Source organism: Chiloscyllium plagiosum, unplaced genomic scaffold, assembly GCF_037043375.1.
Source record: "Chiloscyllium plagiosum isolate Xiang-an unplaced genomic scaffold, Cpla_swu_hap1 HiC_scaffold_29, whole genome shotgun sequence".
NCBI classification, from domain to species: domain Eukaryota; kingdom Metazoa; phylum Chordata; class Chondrichthyes; order Orectolobiformes; family Hemiscylliidae; genus Chiloscyllium; species Chiloscyllium plagiosum.
In genome coordinates, this window is record NW_028270167.1 from 5838066 (window position 1) to 5853660 (window position 15595).

At 45.9% G+C, this 15595-nt stretch overlaps 1 protein-coding gene and 1 pseudogene across 1 annotated transcript in view; both read right to left on the minus strand.

Moving 5' to 3' along the window:
* Nucleotides 1–8883, minus strand: part of LOC122540506 (interleukin-18-like) — a 38411-nt gene extending 29528 nt beyond the window's left edge. The window contains exon 1 of the mRNA XM_087976601.1: nt 8534–8883. The gene's annotated coding sequence lies outside the window, so the exon portion shown is untranslated. The remainder of the gene's footprint in view (nt 1–8533) is intronic.
* On the minus strand, nt 356–11058 carry LOC148142241 (uncharacterized; annotated as a pseudogene).
* Between the last annotated feature and the right edge of the window lie 4537 nt (nt 11059–15595).

The window sequence follows — 15595 nt, forward strand, 5'->3', positions numbered from 1 at the left end:
GACCTCGATTTTTGAGGTTGTCAACCTGATCTCGCAAGGTCAGCACTGTTCCAGGGCCTGGATCCATCCGGAAGAGGACTCAGTCACTGCTTCCGAGGCTGTGGTTCGTCCCTCCACCTTCTCCATCCGCGCCCAGAGGCCCTGGAGCTCCCATTCATCCTTCTACAGCATCTTTGCGATGGGTTGGATCTGGGTGCGAATCTCCTTGAACGCAGCCTCAACCTTCACGATAAGTCTCGCCATTGCCGACGCCAATTTCTGTGAGTCTGTGAAGTCCCTCGGGGGTTCAGGAGAGGCCGCTGCTGCAGTCTCTGGTGTGCCTGGTGCTGCAGGGGAGAGTCCTCCCTGCTGCTGTTTACTCGCTCCCTTTCCTTTTGGCATCCTTCCTGCTCTAAAATGTGAACAAATATATGTTCTCAAAGTTTTAAATTCACAATTCTCTTTGAGAAATTAGCCAGGGATGGCAAAAAAAACATCGATATGCCTCCGCCTCCGCCTCCGCCGTATCTGCTCCCAGGAGGAGCAGTTCCACCATAGAACACACCAGATGGCCTCCTTCTTTCGAGACCGCAATTTCCCTTCCCACGTGGTTAAAGATGCCCTCCAACGCATCTCGTCCACATCCCGCACCTCCGCCCTCAGACCCCACCCCTCCAACCGCAACAAGGACAGAACGCCCCTGGTGCTCACCTTCCACCCTACCAACCTTCGTATAAACCAAATCATCCGCCGACATTTCCGCCACCTCCAAACAGACCCCACCACCAGGGATATATTTCCCTCCCCACCCCTCTCCGCCTTCCGCAAAGACCGTTCCCTCCGTGACTACCTGGTCAGGTCCATGCCCCCCTACGACCCACCCTCCCATCCTGGCACTTTCCCCTGCCACCGCAGGAACTGTAAAACCTGTGCCCACACCTCCTCCCTCACCTCCATCCAAGGCCCTAAAGGAGCCTTCCACATCCATCAACGTTTTACCTGCACATCCACCAATATCATTTATTGTATCCGTTGCTCCCGATGCAGTCTCCTCTACATTGGGGAGACTGGGCGCCTCCTAGCAGAGCGCTTTAGGGAACATCTCCGAGACACCCACACCAATCAACCAAATCGCCCCGTGGCTCAACATTTCAACTCCCCCTCCCACTCTGCCGAGGATATGGAGGTCCTGGGCCTCCTCCACCGCTGCTCCCTCACCACCAGACGCATGGAAGAAGAACGCCTCATCTTCCGCCTCGGAACACTTCAACCCCAGGGCATCAATGTGGACTTCAACAGCTTCCTCATTTCCCCTTTCCCCACCTCACCCTAGTTTCTAACCTCCAGCAACACGATCCCCTGACTTGTCCGGACTTGTCCGACCTGCCTATCTCCTTTTCCACCTATCCACTCCACCCTCTCCTCCCTGGCCTATCACCTTCATCTCCTCTCCCACTGACCTATTGTACTCTATGCTACTCTATCCCCACCCCCACCTTCCTCTAGTTTGTCTCTCCACGCTTCAGGCTCTCTGCCTTTATTCCTAATGAAGGGCTTTTGCCCGAAACGTCGATTTTGCCTGTCCTCGGATGCTGCCTGAATTGCTGTGCTCTTCCAGCACCACTGATCCAGAATCTGGTTTCCAGCATCTGCAGTCATTGTTTTTACCACATCGATATGCCTTGGCTGTTCGGCAGAGCCATCCATGGTAGTTCAAATGAATCACTGCCATCTTGCCGAGTCCTGGATTCTCCTTAAGTCTATTTGCCAAAACAATCTCATGTCACCTTTTTGTCCTCCTGATTTCCCTCTTAAGTATAATCCTATTGCCTTTTTACTTTCTAAGTATTCCCTTGATCTCTTCTGTCTATGTGTGACACATGCTTCCTTCTTTTTCTTAACCAAAACCTCAATTTCTCTAGTCATCCAGCACTCCTTACACCTATCAGTCTTGCTCTTCACCCTAAAAGGAGCAGACTGTCTCTGGACTCTCATTCTTTCATTTTTGAAGGCTTCCCATTTTCCAGCCTCCCTTTACCTGCAAACATCTGTCCCCAATCAACTTTTAACAATTCTTGCCTAATCATTGAAATTGGCCTTTCTCCAATTTAGAACATTAACTTTTAGATCCGGTGATGTCATGTAGAACATAGAACATAGAACAATACAGCACAGAACAGGCCCTTTGGCCCACGATGTTGTGCCGAACATTTGTCCTAGCTTAAGCACCCATCCATGTACCTATCCAATTGCCGCTTAAAGGTCACCAATGATGCTGACTCTGCCACTCCCACAGACAGTGCATTCCATGCCCCCACCACTCTCTGGGTAAAGAACCTACCCCTGACATCCCCCTATACCTTCCACCCTTCACTTTAAATTTATGTCCCTTGTGACTGATGAAAAAATAATCAGCTCTTCAAATGCAAAGAAAGAACTTGCATTGCACCCTTGATATCCTCCGCATGTCCCAAACTATTTTACAGATAATAATGTACTGCATTTAAATGTGTCACTAGAATACGTTTGTTGGAGTATAGGAAACCTGGCAGCCACCTTGCACCCATCCAAACCCACAAACAGCAATGGGATATTTTACTGATGTTCATTTAGGGATAAATATTGCCCACAAAATCAAGGAGAGTTCCCTTGATCTTCTTCCAGATGCTGAGTGGGATATTTTACATCTACCCAAGAGGTCAAATGTGGCATTGGGTTAAAACATTATTGGAAAGACAACACCTTTGATTGTAAAACAGCACCAGCCTGTCAGATTAAATTATATTAGATTCCGCACAGCATGGAAACAGGCCCTTTGGCCCAACAAGTCCACACCGACCCTCCAAAGAGCAACCCACCCCTGTATGTAACCCTTCACCTAACACTACAGGCAACTTAGCATGGCCAATTCACCTAACCTGCACATTTTTGGACTATGGGAGGAAACCCCACACAGACACAGGGAGAATATGCAAACTCCACACAGACAGTTGCCTGAGGCAAGAATTGAACCCAGGTCTCTGGCGCTGTGAGGCAGCAGTGCTAACCACTGTGCCACAGTGCTGCTCATATCTCTTAATGCAAAGCTTAAACCCACAATTCTGTAATTCAAATGAAAAGATTACCACTGAACAACACCAATAATCATGAAAGGTACTTCAATTTAAAAAATAAATCTTTGGCTTAGAATCAGTGATGATAGAATTGTGCACAGTTGGTGTCCTGTCTCCCCACTGTAGAGGAGACTACATTGAGAACAATGGACACAGTAGGGGAAGTAGACTACAGGGTTTGAGTTGTAAAGAGAGGCTGGATAGGTTGGGACTTTTTCTCTGGTGTGTAGGAGGATGAGGGGTGACCTTATAAAATCTTGAAGGGCATAGAAAAGGTGATTAGCCAAGGTCTTTTTTCCCAGGGTAGGGGAAAACAAAACTAGAAGGGCATAGGTTTAAGGTGAGAGGGGAAAGATTTCAAAGGGACATGAGGGGCAAGCCTTTCACTCAGTGGGTGGTGCATGTAAGGATCATACAACCCCTACAGTCTGGAAACAGGCCATTTAGCCACCACCCCTCCGAACAGTAACCCACCCAAACCCGTTCCCCTACCCTATATTGACCCCTGACTACTGCACCTAACCTACACATCCCTGAACTCTACAGGCAAGTTAACACGGCCAATCCACCCTAACCTGCATGTTGTTGGATTGTAGGAAGAAACCGGAGTACCCGGAGGAAACTCACACAGACACAGGGAGAACGTGCAAACTCCAGATAGTCGCCCGAGGTGGGTATCTAGCCCAGGTCCCTAGCACTGTGAGACAGCAGTGCCAACCACTGAACCAACATGCCACTCCACATAATGAGCTGCCAGAGGAAGTGGTAGAGGCTGGCGAAAAATGTTTGGGCAGTTCATGTGAGAAAGCATCTAGCCATACATGTGACGGGATGCAGGAAAGTGCTTGTTCAGATGAATTGGGACATCTGTTCTTAGTGTCAATGGATCGGTGTAAATAAGGTGATAACATTTGTTCACTTGTGGAACGTGTGGCAGTACTTTATTTTCACCATGGGAGCTGGAGGCATGCATTTTCACAGTGGGATACTGAATAACTAAAAATACTGGTTAATAAGCTTAGTAGAAAATGCACATAATAGTACAATCCTGATACATTTTCATGTATACCACACTCAGTAGATTTGAATTTATGAAGCTCAGCTTACTCATCTTGACTGTTCTGGAATTTGAATGTCTCATTACCCTCACAGGCTTGGAAACACAAAGGCTGAAAGTTGGAAGATGTTTGTGTGTGAGAGAGAGAGACAACATTCTTCTGTAAATTACATTCACTGACTGAAGGGTTCCAAGGGACAGAGAGAGAGAGAGAGAGAGAGAGGACGGAAGCTGGTGAAAAAAAATAACTCTTTATGGTCTGATTTGAGTGAATACTGGCTTGTCATGGATTGAATGTTTGTGTGTTGTTCCCTGGAGCTTGAGATCTGGGAATGTTATGAATTTACTTTGCATTCTGGGAATCTAAGATGATTTAAAAAAAAGCCATTTTGTAGGACAATGATACTGGACATGTTAACTGAGCGAGGTTACCTTGTGACCTTTTCACTAGTCTCTCATTATGACGTATTGGCCAAAGCAATTGACCATTTGGCCTGGCTGGAACAAGGTTAATGTGACGGGCATGTAGCTTAATTAGTCAAGTGTACACAGAACTGTCAATGAGCTTCTCTTCCTCTGCAAACTTCTGCCATTTTATTGCTGCTTATCTGATTAAGGACATGTGGTGTTTTTGTAATTTTAATACCAGTTTCTGTATAAAGACAGCAGCAATCAGGGGAGTAGCCTGAGAGAGCCCTTAGGGGTAAGAGATGGTGCTGCTACTCTGCTCATGGTTTTAGAACCTTAGCTCAAGCCTGGCTTGCAGGTATCTATGTTATAGTGTAGCATTGATGCCATTGGTAAATGAAGGTAATAACTTAAACTAAACTGTCTGCAAGAGTTTTATATTCTAGACTGCCACAGAATATGATCTCCGGGATGAACTAAAAGAGGCTTACAGGCTGAGTCCATCAGGGATTCCCGAACCCTCTTGAATAGGTACTTTAACACATGGATAGGATAGGAAACATTGAGAGGTTTATCAATCAATTGCAGGCAAATGGGATTAGTTTAGTTTGGGAAACCTGATCACCATGGATGGGTTGAGCTGAAGGGCTTGTTTCAATGCAGCATGATTCGAGGACTCTATGATTGGTCAGGCTTTACAGTCAATGCTAACTCCAATAGACATTATTCACTAAACCCACCCCCACATCCCCTCCTCCCAATCCCCTCCCAACCTCATCCCCTCCCCCCACATCCCTTCCCCCCACATCCCTTCCCCCCACATCCCCCCTCCCCACATCCCCCCTCCCTCCACAACCCCCCTCCCCCCACAACCCCTCCCTGCTCACTCCTTCCCCCAATCCATTTTCCCCACATCCCCTTCCCCCAAATCCACTCCCAACCTCATCCCCTCTCCATACATCCCCTCCTCCCACAGCCATTTCTCCCACATTCATTCCCCCCATATCCCCTTCCCCCAAAACCCCTCCTCTCACATCCTCTCCCCCTCATCCCCTCCCCCAATCCCCTCCCAACCTCACTCCCTCTCCGCATATCCTTCCCCCAACATCCCCTTCCATTACATTCCTCCCCCCACATCCCCTCACCATCTCCTCCCCTCCTCACCTCATGCCCCCCACCCCGCATTCTCCCCCCACTCTTTCCCCAGCTCCCCTCCACCCCTCATCCCATGTCTCCTCCACCCCACATCAAATTTCTCACTCGTCTCCCTTCCCCTCCTCGGTCCTCCCCTCTCTCACTCCTTTCTCATTTCCCATTCCTCCTCCTTCTGTCCTTTCTCAACTCCTCCTACCCCTGCCACTCCCCACTCTCCATATCCTCCTCTCCTTTGCACCATTGGCGCATCTCTCCCTCACCACTCAACTCTCAGCCCTTCTCTCCCCTTCCTCTCCCCCTTCCTCTCCTCCTCTTCGTCCGCCCTTCCTCCTACTCTTCCCCTTCCTCCTACTCTTCCCCTTCCTCCTCAGTTTGATTTAGAGTGAATAGGGACAGAAAATGATGTTTTGTGCCTGTGTCTAGATTTGGGATCCCAATATGAGTCTGGAGCAGACTTCCCAAGCTCCGGTCCACCCTCTGCAGCGAACAGGACACTGAGACCTCTCAGCCCATCTCCCTCCTCACTGTCTTCTCTGCAGTGCTGCAGGAGCCCCAAGAACTGGAGCTCAAGTTGTGGAGCCTGGTTGGAAGGATCAAGGGCATGGATTTGAAGTCAGTGGCAGAAAAGAGACAGGGGCATATGGTGCTGGACAGATTGAAATTGGGGGATGGAGAGGGGTTCCTGAAATGGCAGCTTGGGAGTGGGAGGAAGATGCAGGTAGGAAAGAGCATTGATTCAGCACACTCCCTTCCGCTCTGCTCAGAGACATCTCAATGTTGTTAACCAATTTTTGAGAAAATAACTTGGTGGAAAATCTGAAATATGACAGCAGTAAATATGGGATAAGCTGTGCAAATCTGGTAGAGTTAGTAAATTTGCTGATGACACCAAAATTGGAGGTGTCGTGGACAGTGAAGAGGGTTACCTCAGATTACAACAGGATCTGGACCAGATGGGCCAATGGCTGAGAAGTGGCAGATGGAGTTTAATTCAGATAAATGCGAGGTGCTGCATTTTGGGAAAGCAAATCTTAGCAGGACTTATACACTTAATGATGAGTCCTAGGGAGTGTTGCTGAACAAAGAGACCTTGGAGTGTAGGTTCATAACTCCTTGAAAGTGGAGTATCAGGTAGATAGGATAGTGAAGAAGGCGTTTGGTATGCTTTCCTTTATTGGTCAGAGTACTGAGTACAGGAGTTGGGAGGTCATGTTGCGGCTGTACAGGACATTGGTTAGGCCACTGTTGGAACATTGCATGCAATTCTCCTATCGGAAAGATGTTGTGAAACTTGAAAGGGTTCAGAAAAGATTTACAAGGATGTTGCCAGGGTTGGAGGGTTTGAGCTATAGGGAGAAGCTGAGCAGGCTGGGGCTGTTTTCCCTGGAGGGTCGGAGGCTGAGGGGTGACCTTATAGAGGTTTATAAAATCATGAGGGGCATGGATAGGGTGAATAGCGAAGGTCTTTTCCCCACAGTAGGGGAGTCCAAAAGTAGAGGGCATAGGTTTAAGGTGAAAGAAGTAAGATTTAAAAAGGACCCTGAGGGGCAACTTTTTCACAGAGAGGGAGGTGCATGTATGGAATGAGCTGCCAGAGGAAGTGGTGGAGACTGGTACAATTACAGCATTTAAAAGGCAGCTGGATTGGTGTATCAACAGGAAGGGTTTAGAGGGATATGGGTCAAATGCTGGCAAATGGGACTAGGGTCTGTTTCTGTGCTGTGTGACTCTATGTGGTGGTGGTGAGAGACTGAAAACCTGCTGATGCTGGAATCTATGTGGCTGAAGTAGGGTCTTAGGAGGCATTCAGAGGGATGATTATTTAATTAGAACCAATTATGCATCTCACTTAATAGCAATAAATGCGAATCTGCTATCAAAAGTATTAAAGGATCTGAGTACGAGTTCCTTTCAAATAACTTCGATGTTTTTGTTATTGCTTCTGAGTGGATTTTGACACTAACGGCATGTCATAGATACCCGGGCATCTGCACTTCACCAACCCCGCATGTTCAAAACAGCAAAACAGCAAACGTGCAGTCGTTTGCCTATTCAGGAAATGGACCTTTCTTGTTATTATCAGTTACTTTTTGCCGGGTAATGTCTGCTTTGGTCATGGTTCTGCTAACCCAACATTCCGACCTCGACATAACGCTGTAAGGAGACATTTCTGGCTCCAATCTCTAAGGGCTGTTCAGGGAGAGCCCGAAGTGTCATTAATATGCATTTCATGACTCCATGTGGGCGCAGAGTCAAATAGGAAGTAGATGCAACAAGATACCGAAATCAAATAAAGTTAACTTCTGTCTGAAGGTGCACTTTAAAAATGAACAGCCTCCAATTATTATTTGTATTAAAACAAACATTGCCGCTGCAAAAAAAAATTAACATTATCTCATAATGTCAAAACCTTACCCATGTAACAGATGCGGATCATTTTCCTCCCCCGATTGTAGTGTATCGGTTCATAATCTTAACATCAGTGAAACGAACGAAAATGCGTTTTGATTCAACACGTATTGATTTTACAAACCCTATTAAAATTAATTTTAAGATCTGGGTCTAACATTGTAATGCAAAACGATGGGGAATGATGCAGTATTTGACAAAAATTAAACAGCAACAGAATTAATGCTTCCATCATTAACATGTCTCGTTTTCCCAAATTCCTCTCTTCAACTTGAAGAGGGCACAGGTAGAAATGTATTGTTTATTATTGGCGGCCAGTGTTGCATTGATATTTGCGAGAATAAATAACATTTTTTTTCCTCCCCAATCAAAACAGAGATCATTATTTTTGTTCTGTTGCACGTTTACTCACCGTTGTGTCCAGTTAAAATTTGTCGAAGGCACTTTGCGATTTGACTCACTTCTCTGTAGCTGCGACTTCCTGTGTTGCGGATGTATAAAATGCTTTCAAAGCTGGCAATTAAGAGTTTAAAAAAATCGTGCAGAAATGCTATTTCACCTTCCTGGCCCCGTTATTCTCCGTGTTGATGAGCCTGTTTATTTATTAATAAGCAGTCTTTGTCACGGATTTAGCTTTCTTTTGATGAGATGATAGGGAGGGACTGATCTGGAAAATAGAAGATGTCTCAATGTTCATTGGCTATCCTTTGGTCTTCAGTCCCCAAGGTGGTGTGCAGTGTCAGTAAAAGTTATGACTTTATAAGCTGAAATGTAGATCATGACAGACACTTGGAAAAACCCCCTTGGAAGTGTTCAAACTTTGTGCGAAGATTTGTAGCTCGGGTGCTCGTTGTCGTGGTTCTGTTTGCCGAGCTGGAAGTTTTTGTTGCAAACGTTTCGTCCCCTGGCTAGGCGATATCATCAGTGCTTGGGAGCCTCCTGTGAAGCGCTTCTTTGATGTTTCCTCCGGTGTTTATAGTGGTCTGTCCCTGCCCTTCCGGTTGTCAGTTTCAGCTGTCTGCTGTAATGGTTGGTATATTGGGTCCAGGTCGATGTGTTTGTTGATGGAGTTTGTGGATGAATGCCATGCCTCTAGGAATTCCCTGGCTGTACTCTGTCTGGCTTGCTCTATGATAGTAGTGTTGTCCCAGTCGAATTCATGTTGCTTGTTGTCTGCGTGTGTGGCTACTAAGGATAGCTGGTCCTGTCGTTTCGTGGCTAGTTGATGTTCATGTATGCGGATTGTTAGCTGTCTTCCTGTTTGTCCTATATAGTGTTTTGTGCAGTCCTTGAATGGTATTTTGTACACTACTTTAGTTTTGCTCATGTTGGGTATCGGGTCCTTCGTTCTGGTGAGTTGTTGTCTGAGCGTGGCTGTTGGTTTGTGTGCCGTTATGAGTCCTTGGGGTCGCAGCAGTCTGGCTGTCAGTTCCGAGATGCTCCTGATGTATGTAGTGTGGCTAGTCCTTTTGGTTGTGGTATGTCCTCGTTCCGTAGTCTTTCTCTTAGGCATCTGCTGATGAAGTTGCGCGGGTATCCGTTTTTGGCAAATACCTTGTATAGGTGTTCCTCTTCTTCTTTTTGCAGTTCTGGTGGACTGCAGTGTGTTGTGGCCCTTTTGAATAGTGTCCTGGTGCAGCTTCGTTTGTGTGTGTTGGGGTGGTTACTTTCATAGTTTAGGACTTGGTCTGTGTGTGTGGCTTTCCTGTATACTCTTGTAGTGAATTCTCCGTCTGGTGTTCTCTGTACCATCACGTCTAGGAATGGGAGTTGGTTGTCCTTTACTTCTTCTTTCGTGAATCGGATTCCTGTGAGTGTGGCGTTGATGATCCGGTGTGTTTTTTCTATTTCCGTGTTTTTAATGATTACGAACGTGTCATCGACATATCTGACCCAGAGTTTGGGTTGAATTTGTGGTAGGACTGTTTGTTCTAACCTTTGCATAACTGCCTCTGCTATGAGTCCCGAGATTGGTGATCCCATGGGTGTTCCGTTGATTTGTTCGTATATCTGGTTGTTGAATGTGAAGTGTGTTGTGAGGCACAAGTCCAGTAGTTTAAGTATGCCGTCTTTGTTGATAGGTTCAGCGTCCTGTTTTCTGTTCTGTATGTCCAGTAGGTTGGCTATTGTTTCTCTGGCTAGGGTTTTGTCAATCGAAGTGAACAGTGCAGTCACGTCGAATGATATCATGGTTTCTTCTTTGTCTATGTGTATATTTCTGATGATGTCCAAGAATTTCTGTGTTGATTGTATAGAGTGTTTGGATCCGCTGACCAAGTGTTTCAGTTTCTGTTGTAGTTCTTTGGCCAGTTTGTATGATGGTGTCCCTGGCAGTGATACTATGGGTCTGAGTGGGATGTCTGGTTTGTGTACTTTAGGTAATCCATAGAATTTGGGGGTGTTGTTGCTTTCCGGTTTCATTCTTTGTAGGTCAGCTCTGGTTATCTGTCCGTTTTTTTGTAGATTCCTTAGTGTGTTATTTATCCTATTGGTGAGTTGTGGTGTGGGGTCAAATTCCTTCATTTGGTAGGTGTTGATATCTGCAAGTAGTTGTTGTGCTTTTTGGATGTAATCAGATTTATCTCGGATGACCGTCATTCTGCCTTTATCTGCTGGTAGTATGATTATGTTCTTATCGTTTCTTCGTGATTTCAGTGCTTCCCTCTCCTTGGTGTTGAGGTTATGTGTTTGTCTTTTCCTTATTATCAGAGGTACGACAGTTTGTCTCACTGTTTGTTGTGTCTCTTCTGTCAGTCCATTGTTCCTGAGTGTGCCTTCTAGTGCTGCTGGGAAGTCTGCTGTCTAGGCGTCCTTGTGGCTGTAGTTGAGTCTCTTGGCCAGTATTGTCCTTTCCGTGTCTGTGAGCTGTCTGTGGGAGAGGTTTTTAACCCAGGTGTGTGTTGTAGTGTCCTCTTTGTTGTGTGTTAGTTTGGCCATTTTTTCTTTTAGTGCCCTTTTTTTGCGGTGTGTGGATTTGTTCTGTCCTATGGTGACAGCCTGTTCTATGGTCCGGGTCCATTCCTGATTCGTGGATTTTGAAATTAACGACTTTTGGCGCGCAATTTCATGTCTGTATCTGTGAAGTCTGTGAGCGTCTGTGATCATTACCTGGATCATCCTGAGTCTGTTCTGTCTGGCTGTGTCTCTGGCTTGTGGATTGTTGACTGGTGGCCTGTATCTGACACATTGTGGAAGGATTCGATTCTTTCGGCATTCATGCAGGAACCGGAGTTGTTCGTATGTGGCGCTTAGTCGGTTAGCGCAGGATTCCCATTTCCTGGCTTGTCTCAGCGTCTCTCGCCTGTAAGTGTTCAAAGTTTGTGCGAAGATTTGTAGCTCGGGTGCTCGTTGTTGTGGTTCTGTTCGCCGAGCTGGAAGTTTTTGTTGCAAACGTTTCTTCCCCTGACATCATCAGTGCTTAGGAGCCTCCTGCGAAGCGCTTCTTTGATGTTTCCTCCGGTGTTTATAGTGGTCTGTCCCTGCACAAATCTTCGCACAAACTTTGAACACTTACGGGCGAGAGACGCTGAGACAAGCCAGGAAATGGGAATCCTGCGCTAACCGACTAAGCGCCACATACGAACAACTCCGGTTCCTGCATGAATGCCGAAAGAATCGAATCCTTCCACCAAGTGTCAGATGCAGGCCACCAGTCAACAATCCACAAGCCAGAGACACAGCCAGACAGAACAGACTCAGGATGATCCAGGTAATGATCACAGACGCTCACAACAGACTTCACAGATACAGACATGAAATTGCGCGCCAAAAGTCGTTAATTTCAAAATCCACGAATCAGGAATGGACCCGGACCATAGAACAGGCTGTCACCATAGGACAGAACAGGACCACACACCGCAAAAAAACGGCACTAAAAGAAAAAATGACCAAACTAACACACAACAAACAGGACACTACAACACACACCTGGGTTAAAAACCTCTCCCACAGACAGCTCACAGACACGGAAAGGACAATACTGGCCAAGAGACTCAACTACAGCCACAAGGACGCCAAGACAGCAGACTTCCCAGCAGCACTAGAAGGCACACTCAGGAACAATGGACTGACAGAAGAGACACAACAAACAGTGAGACAAACTGTCGTACCTCTGATAATAAGGAAAAGACAACACATAACCTCAACACCAAGGAGAGGGAAGCACTGAAATCACTAAGAAACGATAAGAACATAATCATACTACCAGCAGATAAAGGCAGAATGACGGTCATCCGAGATAAATCTGATTACATCCAAAAAGCACAACAACTACTTGCAGATATCAACACCTACCAAATGAAGGAATTTGACCCCACACCACAATTCACCAATAGGATAAATAACACACTAAGGAATCTACAAAAAAAATGGACAGATAACCAGAGCTGACCTACAAAGAATGAAACCGGAAAGCAACAACACCCCCAAATTCTATGGATTACCTAAAGTACACAAACCAGACATCCCACTCAGACCCATAGTATCACTGCCAGGGACACCATCATACAAACTGGCCAAAGAACTACAACAGAAACTGAAACAACTGGTCAGCGGATCCAAACACTCTATTCAATCAACACAGAAATTCTTGGACATCATCAGAAATATACACATAGACAAAGAAGAAACCATGATATCATTCGACGTGACTGCACTGTTCACTTTGATTGACAAAACCCTAGCCAGAGAAACAATAGCCAACCTACTGGACATACAGAACAGAAAACAGGACGCTGAACCTATCAACAAAGACGGCATACTTAAACTACTGGACTTGTGCCTCACAACACACTTCACATTCAACAACCAGATATACGAACAAATCAACGGAACACCCATGGGATCACCAATCTTGGGACTCATAGCAGAGGCAGTTATGCAAAGGTTAGAACAAACAGTCCTACCACAAATTCAACCCAAACTCTGGGTCAGATATGTCGATGACACGTTCGTAATCATTAAAAACACGGAAATAGAAAAAACACACCGGATCATCAACGCCACACTCACAGGAATCCGATTCATGAGAGAAGAAGAAAAGGACAACCAACTCCCATTCCTAGACGTGATGTTACAGAGAACACCAGACGGAGAATTCACTACAAGAGTATACAGGAAAGCCACACACACAGACCAAGTCCTAAACTATGAAAGTAACCACCCCAACACACACAAACGAAGCTGCACCAGGACACTATTCAAAAGGGCCACAACACACTGCAGTCCACCAGAACTGCAAAAAGAAGAGGAACACCTATACAAGGTATTTGCCAAAGACGGATACCCGCGCAACTTCATCAACAGATGCCTAAGAGAAAGACTACGGAACGAGGACATACCACAACCAAAAGGACTAGCCACACTACATACATCAGGAGCATCTCGGAACTGACTGCCAGACTACTGCGACCCCTAGGACTCATAACGGCACACAAACCAACAGCCACGCTCAGACAACAACTCACCAGAACGAAGGACCCGATACCCAACATGAGCAAAACTAATGTAGTGTACAAAATACCATGCAAGGACTGCACAAAACACTATATAGGACAAACAGGAAGACCGCTAACTATCCGCATACATGAACATCAACTAGCCACGAAACGACAGGACCAGCTATCCTTAGTAGCCACACACGCAGACAACAAGCAACATGAATTCGACTGGGACAACACTACTATCATAGGGCAAGCCAGACAGAGAACAGCGAGGGAATCCCTAGAGGCATGGCATTCATCCACAAACTCCATCAACAAACACATCGACCTGGACCCAATATACCAACCATTACAGCGGACAGCTGAAACTGACAACCGGAAGCGGCAGGGACAGACCACTATAAACACCGGAGGAAACATCAAAGAAGCGCTTAGCAGGAGGCTCCCAAGCACTGATGATGTCGCCTAGCCAGGGGACGAAACGTTTGCAACAAAAACTTCCAGCTCGGCGAACAGAATCATAACAAAAACCCTATAAAAGTTCCCCACTATCCCATCCTAGTCTCTAAAGGTTTATTTAAAGGGCTTTGGAAACTTTCTGCACTTAAGAAACTTGGGAGTAAAAATGGCAAAGAACTGACAGGATCCATTCCATCCACCATCCCCAAATACACCCTTTCCCTAATTCTTTTCTAAATGGTTCTCTGAATATTTATCCTTGCCCTCAAAATAGTCATTGAGTCAATAGAGAGGGCTTACAAGTTGCTGACAACGCACTTTTCAGTTATGACCAATGATGAGAAATCTACATTGTGTTCATGTATTATGAAGAAATGTAGGTACTAAAATGACAACTGTGTAATTTCCAAGGCTGGCAATTCAATCTCATAGAATCCACAACAAATCCATACCGACCCTCCAAAGAGTAACCCACCCAGAATTATTCCCTGCCTTCAATGCTACATTTCCCCTGATTAATGCATCTAACTACACATCCTTGAAAACTGGGCAATTTAACATGGCCAATCCACCTAACTTTGGATTGTTGGAGAAACCAGAACTTCCAACTGAATGCCACACAGACACGGGGAGAATGTGGAAACTCTACACAGATAGTCACCCAACAGGCTGGAGTCAAACCTGGATCCCTGGTGCTGTGAAGCAACACTTGCCAACCACTGAGCCACCATACTGCCCTTATGAGCCTATGTGAAGCTAAATGATGAACCTACATTTGACCTTTCTTTTAAAACTTGAGAAGTTACAGAAAAGATTTACAAGGGTGTTGCTGGGACTGGAAGGTTTGAGTTGTAGGGAGACACTGAAAATGCTGGGGCTTTTTTCCCGACAGCATTAGAGGCTGAGGGATGATCTTATAGAGGTTTATAAAATCATGAGGGGCATGGATAGAATTTGTGACTTGATTACATCAACACAAATCCCATAAATCCTGCAGGCAGGTATTTGTCCCATGACCTCTCCTGGACTGTCCCGATCTTCCTGACCAGTAGAATTAATGGAGCCACTCCACTGAGCAGATCATAGATAACCTGTAAAGCGGCCTGGCACTCTCAGAATGTGGGTGAGTAGTGCGCCCACCTTTAGAAAGCTGAAGCTAGGCACACATTCCTGCAAGAGATTCCATGGCAGCATTCCGGAGGAGAGTGTGGGATATGTCCCAAGTCTCCAGGTCAGTAATAAAACCAACAGCTCTTGTGTAACCTGGACACATTTGCATTGCTATTTGTGGGATCTTGCTGTGCAGGAATTGACTGCCACGTTGCCTACACTACAACATAGTGACTACATTTCAAAAGCATGTTGTTGGCTGTAAAGCATGCAGGATTTCCAGAGACTGTAAAATTAATTCTTTGAAGGGGAGCATGCGATTGCGTTTTTAATTGAGCATGTCCCCTTTTTCCTTTTTTTTATTCATTTGTGGGACTTGGGTGTTGCTGGCTGGCCAGCATTGATAGCCCATCCCTATTTGCCCTTGAGAGGATAATGGTGAGCTGCCTTCTTGAACCGCTGCA